Source organism: Schistocerca serialis, chromosome 8 (assembly GCF_023864345.2).
Source record: "Schistocerca serialis cubense isolate TAMUIC-IGC-003099 chromosome 8, iqSchSeri2.2, whole genome shotgun sequence".
Classification (NCBI taxonomy): Eukaryota; Metazoa; Arthropoda; class Insecta; order Orthoptera; family Acrididae; genus Schistocerca; species Schistocerca serialis.
Window position 1 is genome coordinate 578,258,055 of NC_064645.1, and position 23,686 is coordinate 578,281,740.

Sequence of the window (23,686 nt, forward strand, 5' to 3'; positions counted from 1 at the left end):
TATAGATTTGTTTAAGGGTGGCTAAATGCGTTTTCAGGATATCATTGGCAATTTTACATTTTTTATAACAAATAGTTATCGGTATTGAGTCGAAATTTTTATTTTATGTTATTACTGCTTTGGGCTCAAATTTGACGCTACTATACACCGGTATTTTACCCTCGGTATTGGATCAGTGTAAATATCATAAGTTAAGAGTAAGCCTTGTAAGTGCTATCCTTCAAAAGAAGAAAAAAATGAAAGCCATGGGACAATATGTTTTTTAATAACTTGTGAGTAAGAGTAGGCTGTTAATAAATTTGTTTTAAAGGATGTCGGAATTAATGTTATTCCAGCGCCTTACCACTTCTTCATAGCTCCTACCATTCCAAATACCTCGCCTATATACTGAACAAAGACGGAGTCAGGCTCACTCAGCTCATATCATAGCCCTCGACAATCTCTCTGCACACAAAAGTTTGAAGAAATTCCAGTCGGCTGAACTCCACTATCCGCACTGCCACAATTACGCAATTCAGAATACTGTGTGTATATGTGTTCGTGCGTGTGTGTGTGTGTGTGTATGTGTGTGTGTGTTAGTGGTTTACATGCGCGTAACGGTGGCATTAACAGTGCCCCTACAGATATTGATAATGTGGTTAAAATGTCATAGAACTGGGAAGAGCAAGTCCTACGCAGATACACGCGCTCTCTCCTATCCTCACTGATGTTCATTCGGATATTCACACTAGCTCACTTCAATTAAGACAGCGTCAAAGCGAAAATATGACATAAAACTGGCAATTAAGACAGAGGTAAGATAAGAGGAAAGCTGACATAATTACACAGAGAAAGGTGACTAGCTGTTTACTTAGAAAAAGCATGGACGAGCCAGCCACACTGAAACATATTAAAATTTTAGGGAAGAATTCGGACATTTCACAAAACTTTAGAAGTCTTACCACATTCATTTGATTGTAAGTTGAAATAGACAGAAACTCCGTTGGAAAATGAGGCGCTGCCCTGTTATCTCGATATAAAACACATTCTACGGAAATGGGGCGCACTGCGGTTTTGTACGTCACAAGCATCACACATTGGAGGGTCCTCTCGCTGAAGCAAGAAGCCATGAACCATATGGCTATGTCCTATGTGAAGACTAGCGAGAAGGATCTCGTCCTCTCCGTGTGACTGGAAGGAGATAAACCACTGTAACACCAATAATCGATAGATTTATGTACATTTCGTATAAGTTCTCTGCTGATATTGTACACTCATCTGTATAGTCAAGATATTTTTTTGTGTAAGTATATAGTAACTGTTAATTATTTTGGCGTTTTAAAAATTATGTTGTAAGTGTACCTCTGGTTTTATATGTATTACCCTGTGAAGGTAATAATTTGTAAAAACTCTGTATATTTTACTGGTCCATAAATAGAGAAACTAAATGTAAAACGTGCAGTAAAGCACGCAAGAGTGATTATCAGGTATAAATTTTAAATAACTTATTCAAGTGAAACATCTATCTGAGGTTAATGGTTTTCACTCTATTGTGGGGCATTCTATATTAATAAACACGAATAAATGTGTTCACTGAAAATTGAGTAAATTACAACAGTAATAGTACATTAGAGACTATAGTGGAGTTGGAACTTTACGTACTTTTTGTTAGATTAACTTTGTAGTGTAGTGACGACACAATTCGCTTAAGGGGAGGAATCTGTAGTGTAACATACCACTTTGATGAAGTGATGTTTTGCACAAGCATTTTTCAGACTGACGAATGATGATCACCACTATAACAAGTTTATTTCCGTGATGCATTACACTGTTTTTTAATGTATGTTTTATTTATGCGCATATATCGTACGATGGATAGACGCAGCGCATCTGGAAGCTAGGACGACGATAAACGTCTTTTCATGTTCGTGGTACCTGCTTTTCTGGTGGTTGACTCCACGCGTCGTTTCCTACCTTGGAGACGTGGCGCGAGCCATGGAGGAAAAGTGGCCGTGACAGTGCCCGTCACCTCACGGGGCGAGAGAAAACTTGTCATACAGATACATTCAGCTGACTGCTGTTAATGAAGGCAGAATGTTTCTGGACTTCGTCCTTATCAGTTCTTGTGACATTCTGCATAATGCAAAAACTTTGTAACGCACATTTATTGTAAATAAGAGTACAAGAATCGAGACGCTGTTAATGAAGGGCCTCGCATTTCTTTCGAGAGATGGACGGATTTGCACTCTTAACTTCCAGCAATAACTGCAGCGCTTCGAGGAAAGAAATTGGATCAGAAGAGGTTGGCGAGTATACTGAAATAAGACGGGCAAGATTAAATAACAGGCAGTCTTAACTCCCGAAAAGACTATAATTATTGACCACATATCACGGTAATAAACCAGTGGAACACTGCAGTACACATGTTTGAAGGGCAACAGGTAAATTCCACACTCCTAAATTTCTGGTGCCTCACCGCAGGCTGTTAATGGAGGTCCAAGCATACGGATTAGGGTTTGAAATATGAGTGACTCGTAGACATCTTAAGTAATGGAACACAATACTTTGTCCTCGACGGCAAACAAGGGTATCGTCAGGAGCTTCCCAGGGAAGTGTGTCTTATTCTCTACATAAAACAAACACCGTCCAAACAGGCCTTTAATGTCCAAGTACCGACCGGCCACCATGTCATCCTCACGCCTTAAGCATCACAGGATGTGGATGCAGAGGGGCCGTTGTCAGTTTCCGTGACCGGTGCTGCTTTTTCTTATTCAAGTAGCTCGTCAAATGGCTTCACAAGGGCTGAGTGCACCCCACATGACCCATCCACGTGCTACCCAAGCCTGACAGCGCTTATCTTCGGTGGCCTGTTAGGTACCGATGGTACCACAGCAGCAAGCTCGATGGCTTATTCCGTGCATATGAGAACGTAAATGATCAACAGACAAGGTGACCAGCAATTTGCTGATGACGCTGTGATGTACAGGAAGGTATCTTTGTTGAGTGACAGGAGGAGGACACAAGATGACTTAGACTTAATTTATAGTCGCTGTGATGAATGGCAATTTGCTATAAATGTAGAAAAATGTAAGTTAATGCAGATGTTAGGAAAAACGACCCTGTAAAGTTCTAGTACAGCATTAGTAGAACGCTGCTGCACACAGTCATGTCGATTAAATATCTAGGCGTAACGTTGCAAAGCAATATGAACGGTAGTAGTAATGGCAGATGCTAGAATTCGGTTTATCGGAAGAATTTTAGGAATGTGTAACTTGTCTACACAACTAGTGTAGTGCGGCCGATTCTTGAGTACCGCTTGAGTGTTTTGGATTCACACTAGGTCGGATTAAAGGAAGACATCAAAGCAATACAGAAGCATGCTGCTAGATTTGTTAGCAGTAGGTCTGATCAACGCTCAGGTATTTACGAGTTACTTCGTGAACTAAAACGGGAATCCCTGAAGGGAAGACGATGTTCTTAGAGACCCAGCATTTCAAGCTGACTGCAAAAAGAGTCCACTACCATCAACGTACATTTCGCGTACGGACCACAAAGATAAAAGAATACGGAGGTATATAGAGAGTCGGTTTTCCCTCGCTCTATTTGCGAATGGAACAGGTAGGAAAATAACTTGTGGTTGTATAATGAATAGTCCACCATACACCATACAGTGGTACTGTGGAGCATGTATATATATGACGCAGATGTAGATGTAGCTCTAGTACCGACGGGTTTTGATCACAGATTTTGATTACTAGAGGCTCTTTGTTTCGTGCTCGATAAAAATGTTAGCGATCCGCTAGCCTGATTTCCTATCTTCACCTGGGAGGGAGTTGGACTCGCAGATCAGGACATGATGATACGTAAAGTAGAATGTTATACATGTATTGATTGGCCGGAGAACTTGCCAAAGCTACTTAACCTACAGTGCAGACTGTACTTTGACTCTGCATAGTTATAGGAGCTTCTGCTGCGCATAGAAGGGTCCGAGTACCAGTCTCACATCCTCAAGCAACTACACGAGGCACACTAAGGATGTTTATGATTAAACTGTTGATAAGTCTTCATGCATACTGGCCGGTCATTGATGCCGACAAAGAGCGTTCGGTCCGAGTATGCCAAACATGTGTGCGAAACTGTTCAGATCCGACGCAACATTTCTCTCCGCTCCAGATCAGCTTTGGATCACGTGCACAGCGACTCTGCTTGCCGTTTCAAGGGACTACTGTGGCTGCTTGCTGTGGACGATCACTGACTTCTCATATGTTGCTTGGGTACCATTAACATCAACAGCTGTATGCAATCCGGGCACGAGAAACGATCTTCGCCATAGTATACACACATGCACACACACACACACACACACACACACACACACACACACACACACACACACACACATCCGTATTCGACAATGGTCCACATTCCATTGTTCTTGCCAAAATAACAGCGTAACACATCTGACGTCTGCTTAGACTCATGCTTTGGAAACGGAGTCGATGGGCAGAAGATTTAATGCCGAGTGAATGATGGCGGCGGCAAACTCTGAGGATGCTTGTGCACTATTTCTCCTTTCATATAGGTCCTCCGTTGTGCACTATTTCTCCTTTCATATAGGTCCTCCGTTCTTTGATCACGTACATGGCTGTATACTAAGGTGGACTCAAGGTGTTGTCAGTTAAGGATGCCAAGTGCCTGAGCAATGGGCCTTGTGCGACATCGTCACGAAAATGCATCATCAAAGCCTGAATGACCGCGCGAGACCGCGATCACTGCCGTTTATACTTCCCACCCGACCCAGGTCCAGACCTCCACCTTCCAGAATCCCACACTGCCCACCTATACTACTTGCCTTGTGAAAGGTTAGGCTACAATATCTGCTCACGCTGCATGCACGTCATGCTAATTTTCTGGTCGACGGAGCATTTGTAAACGACCATGACTAAAGTTACGACAAAATGTGCTTTTATCACAATAGATAGATTTTTGACAAAACATAAATTTTTGACGTGCATTCTGTTATGTTTTTCGCTACGTCCGGGGATGTGGGGTGCACGATGATGACGTGTGCGACGAAGCCTGGCGAGCAGCGACTTTCCAGTAGATAATCGCTTAAAAACCATGCTTAAGTTGGTACTGGTACTGTGTCGACACACTATTTGATTAAAAGTATCCAGAAACCGCTATGTAATGCGAAATTGACTAATAGATGACAGGAAAAGGACGACGGCCAATATAGAAGAAGGCAGGGAGTATTGAGTTGTTACTGGAGAAGGAAAAACAGCAGAATTGGTCGGTCTGGAGACATCGGTGATGTCGAAAATGGACTGGACACTGGAAGTCACTTGAGTAACAAATTCACGAGGGACATTTCAGCCATCGAGCATAGCGAAAAAAATGGTTCAAATGGCTCCAAGCACTATGGGACTTAACATCTGAGGTCATCAGTCCCCTGGAACTTAAAACTACTTAAACCTAACTAACCTAAGGACAGCACACACATCCATGCCCGAGGCAGGATTCGAACCTGCGACCGTAGCACCAGCGCAGTTCCGGACTGAAGCGCCTAGAACCGCTCGGCCACAGTGGCCGGCTCGATCATACCGGTGGGTGGCTATGAAAACTACATAGACTCAGCGCTTACCGACCAGCATCTGCTACTGCAATGCTTCGCAGCAGCTACTTACAAATTACTCCAAGTTCTATTAAATCTAGGTAATGACACTACAGAATCCGACGTCAGCTATAGGACTGAAACAGCTGGACCCTAGTCTCTCGTTAATTTAAAGCGCTACTATCAGTGGAACTAGGGCAATGACTGTGCGTATGGAAGTAAAAAGAATGCGATACAGTCAAGCAGCCCCTTATATGCGACACATTTCCATAGTCAACGCTAAGCGTCACTTGAGTTGGCGTAAAGACTAAGTCACTGAACGGTGGATGACTGGAAGCGAGTGATTTGGAGTAATGAATCATGCTACTCAATGTGGTAGTCCGATGGAAGGGTTTGGGTTTGCTCAATGCCTAGAGAATCTAACCGGGGTGTTGCTCGTTGTTAGATTTTGGCTCCCTTATGGTGCTTAAAAATGCTAAATGCGGAAGGATGGGGACACTTTATACAGCATTGTACACTGCGTACAGTGGAGGAACAATACAGAGATACTGAGTGTTTTCCGAGCATGACAAAACATCCTGTCATAAAGCAGCATCTGTGAGGCAATGATTTGTGGAAAATAATGATCCTGAGATGGGATTGCTTGGTCAGAGTCCCGACATGAACGCACTGGAACAGCTCTGGGATGTGTTAGAAAGTCGTCTAAGCTCCAGACTGAGCTGTGCGCGGCTCGCGCTCATGCCATTTATTGCTAGTAATCTTGTTTTTGTGGTTCTGTCGCCTCGTTTTTTTTCTTTAATTCGATTTACTGGCGTCACTATGTTGCTGTTTTGCTTGCCCGTCAGTGGCAGCAGCTGCGCTTATCGATAAGTACATTGTCGTACCGTCTCTGGAGCGACCGCTAGTATTTCCGGGTCGTCGTCTGTCTGAGGTTCAGTTTGGAGCTCAGTCCGGACGCAGCAGCAGTGAAGTCGGGGATGGACCAGCAGTTGAGTCGGCGACGGAGCGCCAGTGAGGTGCGGACAGCCAGTGCTCTCCGACAGCTGGCGACACACATAAACTGTCCAACGGAAGGAGATTGGAGAGGGACGACCGTTGGTTGGTCGTTCGGTTGGTCGTCTCATCGGACGACGTGTATTTCGTCGCCGACCGCTTGTGGAAACTATCTGTGGGTCGAATTGATTCGTCCTTGTTGTTCCACAGTGATTGCTTTTACGATTGTTCGACTTCTAGTGCAAGTGTGTTTACGTGGAACCGTGTTTAGCTTCTGTGATTTCCACTGATCAGATGAATGTTGTCTGCGTACTGGAGCAGTCAGTTGGTCAGTTGGAATGGAGCAGCAAGTGTGTCGGGTGGAAGGGAATTGATTAGGTTGTTGATTGGTTCTTCAGCCGGTCCCTAGGTCGTGTTGCCTCCCGATTGTTTAGTGTTACGCTTGGCTGCCTGTCTCACCTAAACTGTGCTTGGAGTTTCCTCCCCAGGCCGACACTTGGAACACTTCTGAGCACCACTGTTTGTTGTTTGTGATTGTCATTTTATTTGGTCGCAGGTACTCAGCCGTGTATTAATATTGTCTGTTTTATGTTTAGTATATGGCCTTCAGCCGAACTTCATGACAACTATTTTAAGATTAGGCCTTCAGCCGTGTTTCATTTGAAATTCTTGTTGCTCTGTATTTAGGCCTTCAGCTGCGTTTGTTTCAAAAACCGTGTCTTTAATATGTAAGACCTTGTCTGTAAAGTTTCTCTTTAATTATCTTGAAGTCTTGAAACGGCCTTCAGCCGTGTTCTGTAAATGTTTATCTTAAGGTTGTCTTCAATTATTCTTGAGTAATTGTGTGGGCCTTCAGCCGACAAGATACTTCAACTTTTCTTAAGATGTTATTTGTGTTGTACTGTGTGAAACGTCCCCTTAGAAAAATTATTGAATTACTGTGCTGATAAACCTCTTAAATTATTTGATTTTCAAACAGCTGAGCAACACTGAACGTACTCACACATTTCGCTCTTTACCTATTCAGATTAACAGTAAACTGACACACAATATTTTTAGCGCAACGCAATCTGACTTTCAAAAATCCCTACAAAAGAATGGCCCTGACTAACATTAACTTGTACCTTTCACAAATCACTTACCTCACAAAATCTTCGTTACTCGAACTACTGCGATACAGCGAGCGCCACTACTGCCAGCTAAATAAAAGATTCAAACTACTGAAGGCACTAACTACTGATAGGCATAGTTAGCAAATGAAAGATTTTGATAGAGAACAAACAATGTATTTACCTTAATAGTGTTCAAAAGTCGTAATATATATAGCAGTTCATGACATCCATTCTTACAAATGTACTGTTTCTGATGGACACACGTCCAGATCATCCGCTCTCAAAAATCCGCCATCTCACTTCCCCACAACCACCACTGCTGGCGGCTCACCAACTGCGCAACGCTACGCACTGTTAACAGCCAACAGCCCAACACTACAGTAGCGACTATTACAAGAATCCCACTCGGCCACAGAATGCACACAGCACAGCCAGTGATTTTCATACAAAGCGCTACGTGGCGTTACCAATATAAAAACCTAAACAGCCTACTTACATGTGTAAAGGCTTATCTTTAAAGTCTCTCCTTTTTAATGTAAAGAAAACTTTTTTTTAAAATTGGTCTTTCAGCCGAACAATTAACTAAAATTTTCCTTAATATGGCCTTTAGCCAGAATTTGTAAACGCTTGGCTTATAAAGAATTTCCTTAGCTGATCTGAAATATTATTTGGGCCTTTAGCTGAAAAGATATTGTAATTTTACTTAAGTAAGGACTTCAGCCGTTACTCTAAATGTTGATGTTTTAGAGGGAATCATTTAAACTTATTTGGGAGAAGTTACTTGAGCCCTCAGCCATGAATTGATCTTTGTTGTTTTAAAGAGAAAACTGTACTTTGGCTCGAGCAATAAAGTTGTGTTTTCTTGTATAACTAACAGTAACTGACCTTGGCCCCTTTCCACAAACTGATCCTCTCTGTCCAGCGAAACCAGATTTCTGTTCTTTCGGATGTCTTAGTGGTCAGAGCATCCGCCTAATAAGCAGGAGACCTGGGTTCGAATTCGGCTGTTGAGGAAGAATGAGATGTACAGACATTCTGACACATTATTGAAAGTATCCACAGCAGAGACGCTTCAGAATAAAGGCAAATGGTGGACACATGACACATTAATTTACATTAACAGGTTCCTGGATACTTTTGATCGCGTATTGTGTTCAATAGTCCGTTGCTTCCGCCTCCCAAGTCTCTCTAAACATGTCGGACGATGTTGAGTTACAGAAAGATTGAGGACTGGTGTACAGAATGGTAATTAACTCTAAACTTATTGTGCATAAATAGGTGAATAAATGCACTACCGTTCGATTACATAATTAGCGACGGTCACCGGAAGCGGTAAGTACCTTAAAATACCTAGAAGTGCTTTCTGGAGTGTCTTAAATTTTGCGACTAATGAAGGGATGCAGAATATCCAAGAAAATTTCGCAAGCTCTCTCATGGCGTCGTTTAACCAGCGTGAGAGCCATAAGGAAGTGCTCAACAAACTCCAGTGGCAAAAGTTGAAAGAGAAGCGTTGTGCTCCACGGAAAAGTTTATTGTTGAAAAGTCGGAATATTGCCTCTTGTATAAACGTACCACGTATGATGATGAACAGAAAATCAGGGAAATTAGAGCTCATACAGACGTTCACCTGCAGTCTCTCTGCCCATTCGCGAATAGAGCAGGGAAAAAAAGGGGGGGGGGAGGTAGTGGTACCAGAAGTATTCCCCTTCAAAAACCGTAACGTTACTTGTGGAGGACCGAGCGAGGTGGCGCAGTGGTTAGCACACTGGACTCGCATTCGGGAGGACGACGGTTCAATCCCGTCTCCGGCCATCCAGATTTAGGTTTTCCGTGATTTCCCTAAATCGCTTCAGGCAAATGCCGGGATAGTTCCTTTGAAAGGGCACGGCCGATTTTCTTCCCCATCCTTCCCTCACCCGAGCTTGCGCTCCGTCTCTAATGACCTCGTTGTCGACGGGACGTTAAACACTAATCTCCTCCTCCTCCTCCTTGTGGAGCACAGAAGTAGATGTAAACCCGTGCGACGTAAATAGTCTTCTCAGCTCTCGCCCGACACTTCAAGCCGCCCGCCGGCACTACAGTGGAGAGGCGTGACTCACTGAGACGCCACGTGGTGGGCGGTGGCGAGCAGCAGGCGCCGACGTCGCTCCCGTTTCCGCGTCTTTAACTTCACTGCGGGAGAGATCGGCCGATGCGCCTGCGATACTGGCCTGCAGGGGAGAGTGCTCCTCACTCGCCTGTGGAACGAGACTCGTTCATCACTGTCGGGAAGAGCTGTGTGCTGCGCTTCGTCCGGATACTCTCGTGGAATTAATCAGGCGAACAGTAATGGAGAGGTTTGAAGTAACCGTCACGATGTCAGAGCTTTTTTCTCTGTGTCCTCAGTCTTTTGTTTGGTATGATACGGCCCGCCGCGAATTCCTCACCTGTGCCAATCTTTTCACCTCAAAGTAGCACTTAAAACCCAGATCCTCAATTGAATCGGTTATTATGAAAAGGTCATAAGTCTATAAAACATGATTTTGAGATATTCAAAGAAAACTGTTTTATGCTTCAATGGTAGAAGATACGAAGTACTTGGACTTTTATACTCTGGTGTACCTGCAAGCCATTAAATCTACATCTTCAATCCATCAATTTTTATTTTCACATTCTTCAAATTAATTTTTTTTATCTTGGACTCTTGATTTTTTTTGAACCATATTAAAATAAATAATATAGAATTTTGAGAATTTATTAATAACACAAATTACAAATAGTATTTTATCATAATCATCATTACAGAGAAGCATTGTTGCAACATTTTCTGTAGGTTTCACACGTTTTCATCTTCTTCAGCTGTTGTAGGCCAAGTGAATAAACCACTATAAAAGTTTTTGTGCTCCTCTGGGACGTACTGTTCCAGTTTTTTTTATGTCGTTTATCTTAACTTTGTTTATAGGACATTTCACTCCGTGTGCTAAGGTTGTTGGGAGTCTGACATTTGCTAGGGGTTTTAAAAGTCTGAAAGAGTTTTGAGATAGTACCTCAAGGAATTATCGGGCTACTAACACCCCTCGGCTATGGCTGTCATGCTCAAAACATGCGGTTCTAGGCGCTTCTGTCTGGTACCGCGCTAGTGCTACGCTCGCAGGTTCGAATCCTGCCTCGGGCATGGATGTGTGTGCTGTCCTTAGGTTAGTAAGCCTTAAGTAGTTCTAAGTCTAGGGGACTGATGACCTCAGATGTTAAGTCCCATAGTGCTCAGAGCCATTTGAACCATTTGAACTAAAAACATATTGTATTGTGAAACACTGACGTTGGCTTTCATTGAACTGGTTTTTCCCATTGTTTCTAAACTTTGGGAATTGCATTTAAAAAGATCTGGCCACCAGTCCTTATAGTTCTTAACAATGTTGTTACCCTCAAGGTAGTTGATAATGAATGAGTTCTTTTTATTGGAAGAATGAAGAATAAGTTCAATATATTCTTTCACAGTGTAAACTCTATCAGTTTGTCGTACGTTTCTTCTTATACCCCCAAACACCCTATAAGAAGGTAGAAAAGAGTGCCCCCAGATAGGAAAGCACTGAAAAATTTTTTCAAACTTACCAGTTGCAGGAATGTTTTGTCCTTCGTAGTTAATGTACGCTTCTCCTCGTAATCTAGCCTTCTTTATTGTGATGTGGTTGTATTTATCAAAATGCCGTATGCCTTTCGTCTTCTTATGGCTGTTACCTTCTTCATTTGAATCCATGCGCTCTTATCTGATTAAATTGCCACTGCTAATGAAAGATTGGACAACAATCACACAAGATTTGTCTTACAATGTGGTGCAAACAATAGATCATGAAATCGGTACTGGTAAAATTTGGTTGTTGTTAATGTAGGGACATAAACTACAGGCTACTGCCGGTGATTTAAAAAATATTACATAAAACTGATAAGAATATGTAATATGAAAACGTCATGAGTCTTGGACTCGTGACATTTTAATACCAACTAAAAATTTTGGCAACGATTTTCTTGGCTTTAAAGGCAAAAAATCAAGACATTCTCATCACAGATACATGCGTCTACAGATGGAGAATGCAAAAGTATTGAAATCAGAATTTGTGAAAAATGAGGCTCATGACCTTTTCATTCCAATCTCTGTCTGCTTCTACGGTTTCTACCCACTGCAAATACATCTATTACCGTGGAAGTTATTGCCTGATGTGTAACTCATATTCTGTCTTCCTGACCCTTCTTCTTGTCAGTGTTTTCCTTACATTTCTTTCCTTGCCGGTTCTCCGGAGAACCTTATCAGTCTACCTAATTTTCTACGGTCTTCTGTAGCACCACATCTCAACTGCTTCGATACTCTTCCGTTCCGGTTTTGTTACAGTCCATATTTCACTAACACACAACTCTGTGCTCTAAACGTAAACTCTCAGAAATTTCTTCCTCGAATTAAGGCATATGTTTTATACTCTCTTGGCCCGAAATGCCCTTTTTTCCTGGGCTAGTCTACTTTTTGTATCCTTCTTGCTTCGTCCTTCAAGGGTCACTTTGCTGCCTACGTCACACAATTTCTTAACTTCGCCTACTTCGTGATCCCCGGTTATGATTTTTTTCTCGCTGTTCCTCATTCGTGCTACTTCTCATTACTTTTGTTTTTCTTCAGATTACTCTCAATCCATATTCTGTACTCATTTGTCTTTTCATTTCATTCGAGGAATCTTGCAATTCTTCTTCATTTTCACTGAGGGTATTAGCCATCAGCAAGTCTTATCATCGATATCCTTTCGTATATTGTGGTGTGTGTTCTGTCTGTTCTTTCGGATGGCTTAGTGATCAGAGCATCTGCCTACTAAGCAAGAGACCTGGGTTCAAATGGTTCAAATGGCTCTGAGCACTATGGGACTTAACTTCTGGGCCGGCCGGGTGGCCGAGCGGTTGTAGGCACCACAGCCTGGAACCGCGCGACCGCTACGGTCGCAGGTTCGGATCCTGCCTCGGGCATGGATGTGTGTGATGTCCTTAGGGTAGTTAGGTTTAAGTAGTTGTAAGTTGTAGGGGACTGATGACCTCAGATGTTAAGTCCCATAGTGCTCAGAGCCATTTGAACCATTTTGAATATAACTTCTTGGGTCATCACCGTCATGGACCGTAGCTGTCGTGCGATTCCAGACTGTAGCGCCTAGAACCGCTCGGCCACCCCGGCCGGCCAGACCTGGGTTCGAATTCAGGTCTGCCATAAATTTTCAACTCTTCCTACTGATTTTAATGAATGCTCGCTTGGAGCCACTGTCTGTAATTGTTTTGTATTTTAATTCATAATGGCTGCTGAATAAAAATCGTATTTAATAGACCCTCTCTCTCTCTCTCTCTCTCTCTCTCTCTCTCTCTCTCTCTCTCTCTCTCTCACACACACACACACACGCACACACACACACACACACACACACACATACACACACACACACACAATAACGAGGATAATGGGGGAGGGGCACTACGTCAGTGGTGTGTGTATAAGCTGAGGGTTTGGGTCCGACGGCAGGCGTGTTAGGCTAGTCCGTGCTGTTGCGATGACCATTGAGTCCTGATGCTTTTGTGCTTGCCGGGACGGTAGCTCAGCGTCTTCGGTTAGAGGAATGGATCAAAGAGGAAACTAAACGGGTGTCATAGAACGCCCGTTCCGAACAAATTCAACGAACGATATAGAAAAAAATGAGATAAAAACAAAAAAAACAGGCTACCCAGTTTCAAATCCCGGTCTGGCGCAAATTTCAACTTTCAACATTGATTTCAATCAATTCCCGCTTGTAGTCAACGTCTGAAATTGCTTTGTATATTGATATCCTTTCACCTCCAATTTCAATCCCACTCTTGAACCTTTCTTTTATTTCCGTCACTGCTTCTTCGATGTATAGACTGAACAGAAGAGCCAAAAGCCTGGACCCATGCCTTATAACCTTTTTAAGCCGAGCGCTTCATTTTTAATCCGTGAGTGTTACTGTTCCCTCTTGGTTCTTGTACCTATTGTATACCACCCGTCTTTTCCTACAGCTTACCGTCATTTTTCACATAATTTCGAACGTGTAGCAGCATTTTACATTGTCGCTTTTTCCAGGTCGGCAAATCCTATGAATGTGTCTTGATTTTTTTTTTTTTTCGTCTTGCTTCCATTATCAACCGCAGCTTCAGAACTGCCTGTCTGCTGTCAGAATAATATCCTAAATTCAGGCAGAACTATACCGACGTAAATGGAAAGTCTTACACCATGAACACTCTGACAGAAGCCTATCAACATGACACTGCAGTAACTACATGGCTTTAGGATATGTTCATTAAAATTTCATCCTTAGACGAGCTTATTTTTCTACAGCAAAGAATCCATTCCTACAAATGATGAATGGTGTGGGTACTTGGTGGCCACTGAGTATGTCAACCGTTACTGCAACTTTCCGTACTGAGATCGCAACACAATATGCTGCGAGTGAGTACACACCAGCTTATCGTTCGCACTTTGAGAGAGGTCGAATCCTTGGCGTGAGTCACATGGGAGTATCACACCGATAGACCGCCGAAACAGTTGGCAGTCTACACAACGTATGGTGAGGAATGTACTTATTACAGCCGTGCGGCAACAAGATTAGGCACGGGTTCTTCCGGAAGGACAACGAGAAGACTATAGGATTGCACAACTGGACATTACGAACAGAAAGATGACAACGACTGAAACGGGAGAAGAGTTTGCAGGCAGAATGTCACCACGAATGTCAGGAACAATGCGCTATAAAAAATTGTCTGCAAGTGAGAAAACTGAACACATTGGTTTCAAAAAACTTTCTCCTCAGTAACGTGTACTTTAAGATAACGTATTCACTGACTGTAGGCTGGTCCTTTGTTGCGTATGTGAGCAGCGTCGTGAAATAAACCTTTAAACTTCAAGAAGTGCAAAATTTGAAATAATGAAAATGAATCTAATTTATCTCCCAAAAGAAACTAATTATATGCTCAATAAAAAGTATATAACTAAAACTCAGTACCGAAGTACATTATGAACGTTGCATGATATGAAGTGCAATGTTTGACTGCGAATACCCACAAAAGTAAATTATTGCCATACTCGTAGGTAAATATCTGTTTGAAATTACCAATAGGGTTCACTGAAAATTAATTCGCTTGCTAGCACGACACCTGACAATGCCGACCACATACTATTTGCTCAAAAATGTAAGATGAGATTTAGCCTGACAGAAAAATGCCTTATCTCCTCTTCACCAACCTGTTTTGTGTCTCATGTACTGACGTTCTCGATAGCAAATACAAATCAGCAGATGCTGCAGCTAAAGATAAATGATCTGTACTTACTTTACTTACTTTTTCGTGTCCGGAGATTTGTTTCAAGGCCTTCCAGCCCAATGTCGGGCCAAGTCCATTTTTCTCTCTTCTCAATCCATAGTTCGTCAAGGGTACACCTTGTGGGGCAGATGGAACACTGTAGAAGGTGTTCCATATCCTGAACTTCACCACAGTCGCATATGTTGTCTCCTTCGTCCTTGAAGCCCCATTTGACTAGGTTTGCTTTAACTGGTAGTACGCCTGTTCTGATGCGGTTCAGTGTTCTCCAAATCTTCCAGCTTGATGTACTGCCGCTGGGTATTTCTCGTGAGGCAGGGTAGTCCTTCGGAGGCTCGTTCAATTCACTAGTGAGAAATCTCTTGCGGGATTTAAGTCTGCTACGTCCACATGAAGAGCCATGCAGCGGGTGGCGCTCGTCGAAAATCTGTTTAAATTTTTCTGTATTCTGCTCTAAATTTATTTATCAGAAACAATCTGTGACTTGGTGTGGCGTAAGGTTCAGTCACGGAGGTGAGAAAATCTTAATTGAAAAGTCAAACTTTGATTATTCAAAAGAAGAGAGCACAACATAAGAAGACTCTAATAATTACAAAATGTCTCATTACAAAAATTACAAACATACCTTTAAAATTCCACCAACATCTTCTCCATCAATATAAAGAACAGGGAAGTATTATAAGTGAGTTTTCATCTCAAAGTATTCCAGACAGCTTCTCAAAGATTCACAGGAAATAGATCTCATCCTCTGAAAAACTCAGCTGCTAGCTACTACGCCTCAAGTAAGAATGCCTCAGTACTGCACAACTGATTCAACAGCAAATCAATCACAGATAAAACTAAAAACAGAATGAAGGATGCAGAGCGCTCATTCGTCTTTGTCCCAATACTGTAAAGGTGAATTATTTACAGTAGCGGAAAATGTAAAAGAACCTTACGACGTATTACTCGTAGCTACGTTGAGATCTCGAGTTGGCATGCGTCCTTTACCGTTGACAACACACCAAAGACAACAGAGACGGGCATGATGCAGAGCCGTAGTCAGATGGGACACTGAGTGGCATTCAGTGGTATTCTGCGATGAGTATAACTTCTTTTTGTGGTTGTCAGATCGACGTCAACGTATCTGTAGGCAACCTGGTTAAAAGTTCACAAGAAACAGGAATTTTCGAGATCCAACTTTTCCAAACTCTTGGAATAGTATTGTGGGCAGCTATTGGGTATGACAACAAGACACTCATTTGGTAATTGCCAGACAGCGGTCAACAATCATCATGAATTCACTCATAAATAACGAGAGAGTCTTTAGTATGACTCTCGTAAAGCTTTTCCCATGATTTAATCATTTAATATCGATTATGTGATATGAACAGCTTCTTAAAGTTTGATGCTTATGGGACTCGCGCTTCATTGTGTAACACTTTCCATTTCCGTTTGATTAGTATTGTGCGGCATTCAAAATTCGTTCCATACCGACTGAACTTCTGAAAAGGTCATAAAAATTATAAAAGAACAGCAAATGATTTGAAAAAAAATTGGGCTTCAGTTTCGCCAATCGTTTACCGTAGCAAAAAATAGAGTTCTGCTTCAGCAAGTAGTGAGAGAAAAAAAGCAAACCAAGATGATTCACCAGTGTGGCAGTCACTGTTCGACTCACTCCCAAATCAAAAAGGGAAACCAAACATGCAAAGCAAAATAACCTACTCTTCGTTACATCTAAACACAATAAAGACGCAATGACTACACTGACACGCAGCTAATTGATGTGTAGAAAGAAAACATCGGCCCGAAGAGAATACCTGCATAACCTGTACCCATAATCAAAACTGAGAGCAAAATTCTAAACTGAACAAGGAATTGATAATAGAGGCAGCTTGGAGTTATTTGTCATAATCCAGTGACACGGAAAAAAGTTTCACACACTCAGTGAGTTTTTTCAATATAATCAAGAAGCACTTCCACATACAGAAAAATTAAAAACAGCAGCAAGACTGAGTCAATACAAAAGACAATTCTTTGTAAAGGGTGCTAATGCGGAAGCTGTATTGCGACGGAGGAGAGGAACTGCTGAAAGTAGACTCATCTCTCAGGAGACAATACAAGATATAGGTTTTCACGTCTCATGATTATAATACATGTTTTTTTTATTATTTAAAATAACCCTTGCTAACTGGAAAGTCATGATGACATTCCAAACTGTCAGGTCAGTGCCGAAGATACACTACGCAAACACAATGTCATATACTTCAGTACATTAAACATGGGCGATGACTTCCACACCAACATTGTACAACAAATACCAGTAGTAAATTATAAAATAAGGTTCAACACACAGTCGAATGCAACTGTTCCTAAGGGCTACGGCTGCTGAGTTGTTCGTGTAAACAGCATCCCGTACGAGCAAACAAGCTGCATCTTTATCTGCGGTTACTTGTACTTCAGATACTTGGGATATCACAGCTCTTTTTAAGAATAATAGCTCCATGTAGTCACAAGATCGAGCTTTCATGCCCCACAGCTAATTCGCTGCAGATGATAACCAGTAACTATGATCCTGCAATCAAATGGTCTAAGAATTGGCTAGAATTGCAACTTACTAAAATACATAGAAATACAACAATTTTACTGAGACGCTCCTGCCGTTATTAGGCGTAAGTCTCTCTCTCTCTCTCTCACTCTCTCTCACTCTCTCTCTCTCTCTCTCTCTCTCTCTCTCTCTCACACACACACACACACACACACACACACAAACACACACATACACACACACGATGGAACTGCACTACACTGGCTCAAACGATCGATTTAAAAGTTATCTGATTACCGTTGGCTGTTGTGTGCTGAAATCGTGTGTAAATTAATTTCTCGCTAACGATCTGAAACCTGTCTCATTTTTAAAATTCCGATTACAGATTCAGATCTAGAATCAGTGTAGCTGTACCACTTTTGATCAAGAACGTCTACACAAACCACTTTTAAGAAATGTGGTGTTAATTAGTATGAAACGCATCTGACTATCTGTAAATTAAGTTGCATAAGAGAATGATGCACAAGATTACTCAGAATAAATAACTGTTTCATAATTTAAATGTTCCCCATTATAATAACGCATCTGATGAATTTACGTTAAATTTCAGTAACTGAAAACTCTGCCTGATATTCTGCCAAAATATTCATTTAGTCCATACAACAAAGTCTTATATTGCAATGGATAACTTGACTCTGCTATGGTTGAATTGCAAATAAATTATTCCGAGGACGTTTGTCTTCTATTTGTGATTTATATTTAAGTTGCTGTTTTAGCAAATTAGTTTTTGATTTTCTTTTCAAAATTATTACTTATTGTTCACGCAGAAGTGCAAGGTGTAACAATGCCAATTTTACCACACATGTTTCTTTGAACAGTGGCGAAATGTTTGGTAAAATATTTATAAATAACTATAAGAAGTGCTTTGCAATTAAATTCTTTTAAAGACAAAAGAGTAAATTCCATCTAATGTGAATAGTCAGCATTCTCTCCTTCTGCATTGCCATAATCGATAGCGTATGCTTCTACCAAATATTTCTATTACACAGATTTGTTTTTTGACTTCCTAGTACAATAGTTTTTACCCAACCAAAATGGGGGGGCTAATTAGAACATTGAACACATGACCGAAAGCTTTCCCTGTTTCCTAGAAGGCAGACATCAATGGACAGTTGTCAGGACCGAATGGAGTCCCAGTTCGGTTTTACAAAGAAGACTCTACATCACTGGCCCCTTAACTTTCATTTATCGCGAATCTCTCGGCCAGAGGAAAGTTCCGAGTGACTGGAAAATAGCACAGGTGACTCCGACATATAAGAAAGGTACAAGAACGGACCCGCAATATCCTTAACATCGGTTTGCTGTAGAATTCTAGAGCATATGATAAACTTTCTAGAGACCGGGAACCTCATGACCACGAATCAACACGGCAGACTGTTAACGAAGGCTCCCAGGTATGTGACTGGCTCGAGGACTTTAATATTCATCGGAATGCCCCAAGGAAGTCTGATAGGGCCTTCTCTATTTTCTGTATACATAAAAGATCTGGCGGACAGGGTGGGCAGCAATCTATGGCTGACGAAGTTATAGTGTACCGGAAGATGTCGAAGGTAAATAACTGTAAGTTGACGCAAAATGACCTAGACAAAATCTGTAGTTGGTGGGATGAATGGGTGCTGGCCCTTAACGTAGAAAAAGTCAGTTAATGTGGATGAGTAGGAAAAACAAGCCCTTAATGTTCAGATACAGCATTAGTCGTGTTCTGCTTGACACAGCCACGTCGTTTAAATATCTGGGCGTAATATTGCGGAGCATTATGGAATGGAAAGAACATATGACGATTGTAGTAGGGAAGGCGGATGATCGACTTCGGTTTATTGGGAGAATTTTAGGGAAGTGTGGTTCACCAGTAAAGGAGACCGCATATAGGACGCTAGTGCGACCTGTTCTCGAGTACTGCTCGACTGCTTGGGATCCACACCAGGTCAGATTGAAAGAAGACATCGAAGCAATTCAGAGGTGAACTGATGAATTTTTTACCGGTAAGTTCGATCAGCGTGCAGATGTTACGGATGTGCTTCGGGAGCTCAAGTGGGAATTCCTGGAGGGAAGATGACATTCATTTCGAAGAACACTACTAAGAAAGTGTAGAGAGTTGGCATTTGAAGCTGACTGCAGAACAATCCTACTGCCGCCAGCATACATTGCGAGTAGGGATCACGAAGATGAGATACGAGAAATTGGGGCTCATACGGGGGTATATAGACGGTTGTTTTTCCCTCCCTCTACCTGCGAATGGAAGAGGAAAGGAAACGACTAGTTGTGGTAGAGGGTACCCTCCGCCACGCACCGTACGGTGGCTCGCCGAGTATGTATGTAGATGTAGATGCAGACACAATGAAATCCTTGCACGGTAGTTATTACTAAACGGGTGCTTGCAGTTAACAAACTCAGAATAACTTACCTTTTTCTGAAGTGCTGTCTCTTGATACAATCATCTTAAAAGTCATCCTTCATCCTCAGGTCATACATCACGGAACATCTCAAATAGAAATCTCTTCGCAGCGCCTCCACAACCTAAGCTGCTCCTTCCGCCATGATGCAACACCCTCTGTCTACTACTTCTCCGCTACTACTGCCCAAGGCTGCGACTCGACTCGACTATCAAATACTACCTTGCCCGCGCTTTTCTCGGTAATGTAACTTAAGGAAGTCAGAGAGACTGTGTACCACTCATGTATTTGTATTCTAACATATTTAAAGTGGCTATATTCCGAATAAACATAATTTTTCATTGTATTTGCATTCGAATATGCGCGAAGTACTACTATACCAAACTAGCTGTGATTTACTATCATTTAATGCATAAACTTGTCACAATATAGAAAAGTGTAAGAGGTAACGGGGAAACAAGCTACATTGAAGAAGAAAGTAAAATAATTTGTCAACAGAAAAATAGCTGGAAATCTGGGATAAGGCAGAAACTTTGAGGAGAAATTACCAGGTACCCCCTAAGATACAGGAAAGATGGAAAATGCTACACATTTTGCGTACCATGGGCGCAGTACCCTATCTCACGGGATATATCTTATAGATTTGCCAAATACAGGTCTGTGTACCATAAAAACATGGAACGTGGAGAAATCGACAACGTCATCTGGGAGTGTCACAAGAGACAAAGTGTTACAGACCAGCACTACAGTCAGTCTGGTAATAAATCGATCTACACCGTAATAACATCCCTCCCGTTTCTTAAGTGCTGCAAACGGAAAGAAAAATAAAATGTCATGGTACTACAATCCATGTAATTCCTGGGCTGTGTCTCAGCAAACGTAGGGCCTGACTGACCTGAAAAAAAGATAGGCAAGAATAGTTTAGTTCGTAGCATACAATCTAGTTTTTATTTTAGTGTGATGAACTGGGGGCACTGCAGCGTTGAATTTTAAATTAAAAAGTGTGTAGTACTGCAACGCGGTTAGGGCAACATACTTTTCTAATTTTGGGCTGCTGTATAGTTAATATTTAACTGTTTTTGTAATACGATTTATTATCGATTTTGTTAGCCTGCAGAAATTTTAATGGGTAATCTTTAGAAATAATTTAGTAAAACGGAGTCTATGGGAAAACTAATAGCAGCCTCCCACACCCTCTCACCCTAGGGTTGCCAGATGCTGAAAAATCGGGACAGTCCTGGTTTCACCTTAAAGAAATCGGTGTCCCGAAAAATACTTTTGGGATGCCAGTTTGTCACGGGTTTCGGATTTCAGAGAAATATTCTTATAGTATCTATTTTTTTCAAATTCTTGCTTGGATCTATATTTCAACTTTAGCTGTTAAGCTAAATAACGAAAGTTTTTATTGCCGCAGCTGACTGAGTACCTCGAGGAATACTATTGCACGGTAACGTTGCTGACTTTCCATTATTGTCCCTTACCACAATTTAGTTTAAGCTAGCCGGCCGGTGTGGCCGTGCGTTTCTAGGCGCTTCAGTCTGGAACCGCGTGACCGCTTCGGTCGCAGGTTCGAATCCTGCCTCGGGCATGGCTGTGTGTGATGTCCTTAGATAGGTTTAAGTAGTTCTAAGTCCTAGGGGACTGATGACCACAGATTGTAAGTCCCATAGTGCTCAGAGCGATTTGAACCAAAATCCCCGTTTAAGCTATGCACCTGCGTGGGTATATGTTTCTCTGCCTGAGTCGTGTCATGATCAGTTTGTTACTAAGGCGTTTGATTATGTCTGGAGAATTCAAAATGCCAAAGTGGGTGTGTTCATTTCCAGAGAACGTTTAGAAGAATGGCTCTTCACAAAATGAAGGAAAGTGGCTATGAAGTAGAACGTGTAATTTGTAAGTGTTATATAAGGGGGAAGAGCAGATACAGGGTGACAATTACTGAGCTATATGAAACAAAATCGTCATAACTTCTAAACGGTTTCCCTTAGGGCGTTCAAACTGGACGACTGGCAGCGGAGAGTGATGGGAACTGTATGGTTTGGTTTAGCGACGAATACCACTTTCACTTGGATGGGTTAGTCGATAAGCAAAGTTGGCGCATTTTGAGGACTGAGAAACCGCTTTTCGCGATCGAGAAGTCTGTTCACTCTCAACGCGTGACTGTGCGATATTCCTCGATGATACCGTGACCACCGAACGGTATGTGAAAGTTTTGGAAGATGATTTCATTCCTTTTAACCAAAGTGACCCTGATTTCGACAAGAGGTGGTTCATGCAAGACGGAGCTCGACCTCATCGAAGGAGGAGAATGTTTGATGTCCTGGAGGAGCAGTTTTGGAACCGCATTCTGGCTCTGGGGTACCCAGAGTCCACTGTTATGGGTCTAGATTGGCCGCCATATTCTCCGGATCTGAACAAATGCGATTCCTCTCTGTGGGACTATATTAAAGACAAGGTGTATAGGAATAACCCCAGCCGGCCGTGGTGACCGTGCGGTTCTAGGCGCTGCAGTCCGGAACTACGGGACTGCTACGATCGCAGGTTCGAATCCTGCCTCGGGCATGGATGTGTGTGATGTCCTTAGTTAGGTTTAAGTAGTTCTAAGTTCTAGGGGACTGATGACCACAGATGTTAAGTCCCATAGCGCTCAGAGCCATTTGAACCATTTTTTGAATAACCCCAAAAACCACTGCTGAGCTGAAAACAGCCATTCAGGAGGTCATTAGCAGCATAGATGTTCCGACACATCAGCGGGTCATGCACAGTTTCACTATTCGTCTGAGCCACATCATCGCCAATGACGGCAGGCACATCGAACATGTCATAACCTAAATCAGAATATCTGTAGTGACGTTTACATGCTGAATAAAGTGTGTGCACGCCGTAATTTGCAACTAACTTGCGATTTTTTTCACACAGTTCAATAATTTTCATCCTGTATTAAACATCATTTAACAAAAGTAAAGCATAAGTCAAACGTGTACTCTGCAAGCACTTACAAAAATGGGCAGTTATTTTGTTTAGAATTCATTTAAACAAGGCAAATTAGTAACAACAGTGAAATGTGTTATGTGTTAGCATGGTGTTATGCACTACATGTCATTGAAATCAGTGAACTGTTTTTCCAGGCTACGTTCCGAAACAGCAAAAAATGTGACATTAAGCACAACAAAACTAACAACAGTTGTGAGATCTGTGTTAACACGCGACACTGTCAAACTAATATGCGATGATCTTTCAAAGAGTTATTACTTTAGTGTAGCTGCAGAGGGTAGGAGTCACAAACCCGAGCAAATATTTCCATTAATTAATTCGCTCTTTTTAAGATTAAGAGAAGCGTCCGGGTTTGTCCCGGTTTCTGCTTCCCAAATTATCTCCATTTGTAGTCAATTTAAGAGGAATGTCCCGGTTTGTCAGATAGAAGTTAAGGCTACCCTGTCTTTCCCCCTTTCTGTTTGGTAGAGTTGCTGCTTGCTGGCTGGTGCTGACGTGGCAACTTCTAGCGTCTGATATCGTTACGTGAGCATCATACGCACAAGCCGTAAGTAGTAATTAATGTATGCGAGGCGGGATGCAGCAAGAGTGTTGTTACATCGTCGTTTTAACGATTCTCATTTCCCTGTCAGCACTCTAAGTGACAGTGATAGTTATGTGACTCCTAACACGTGTGGAGAGATTG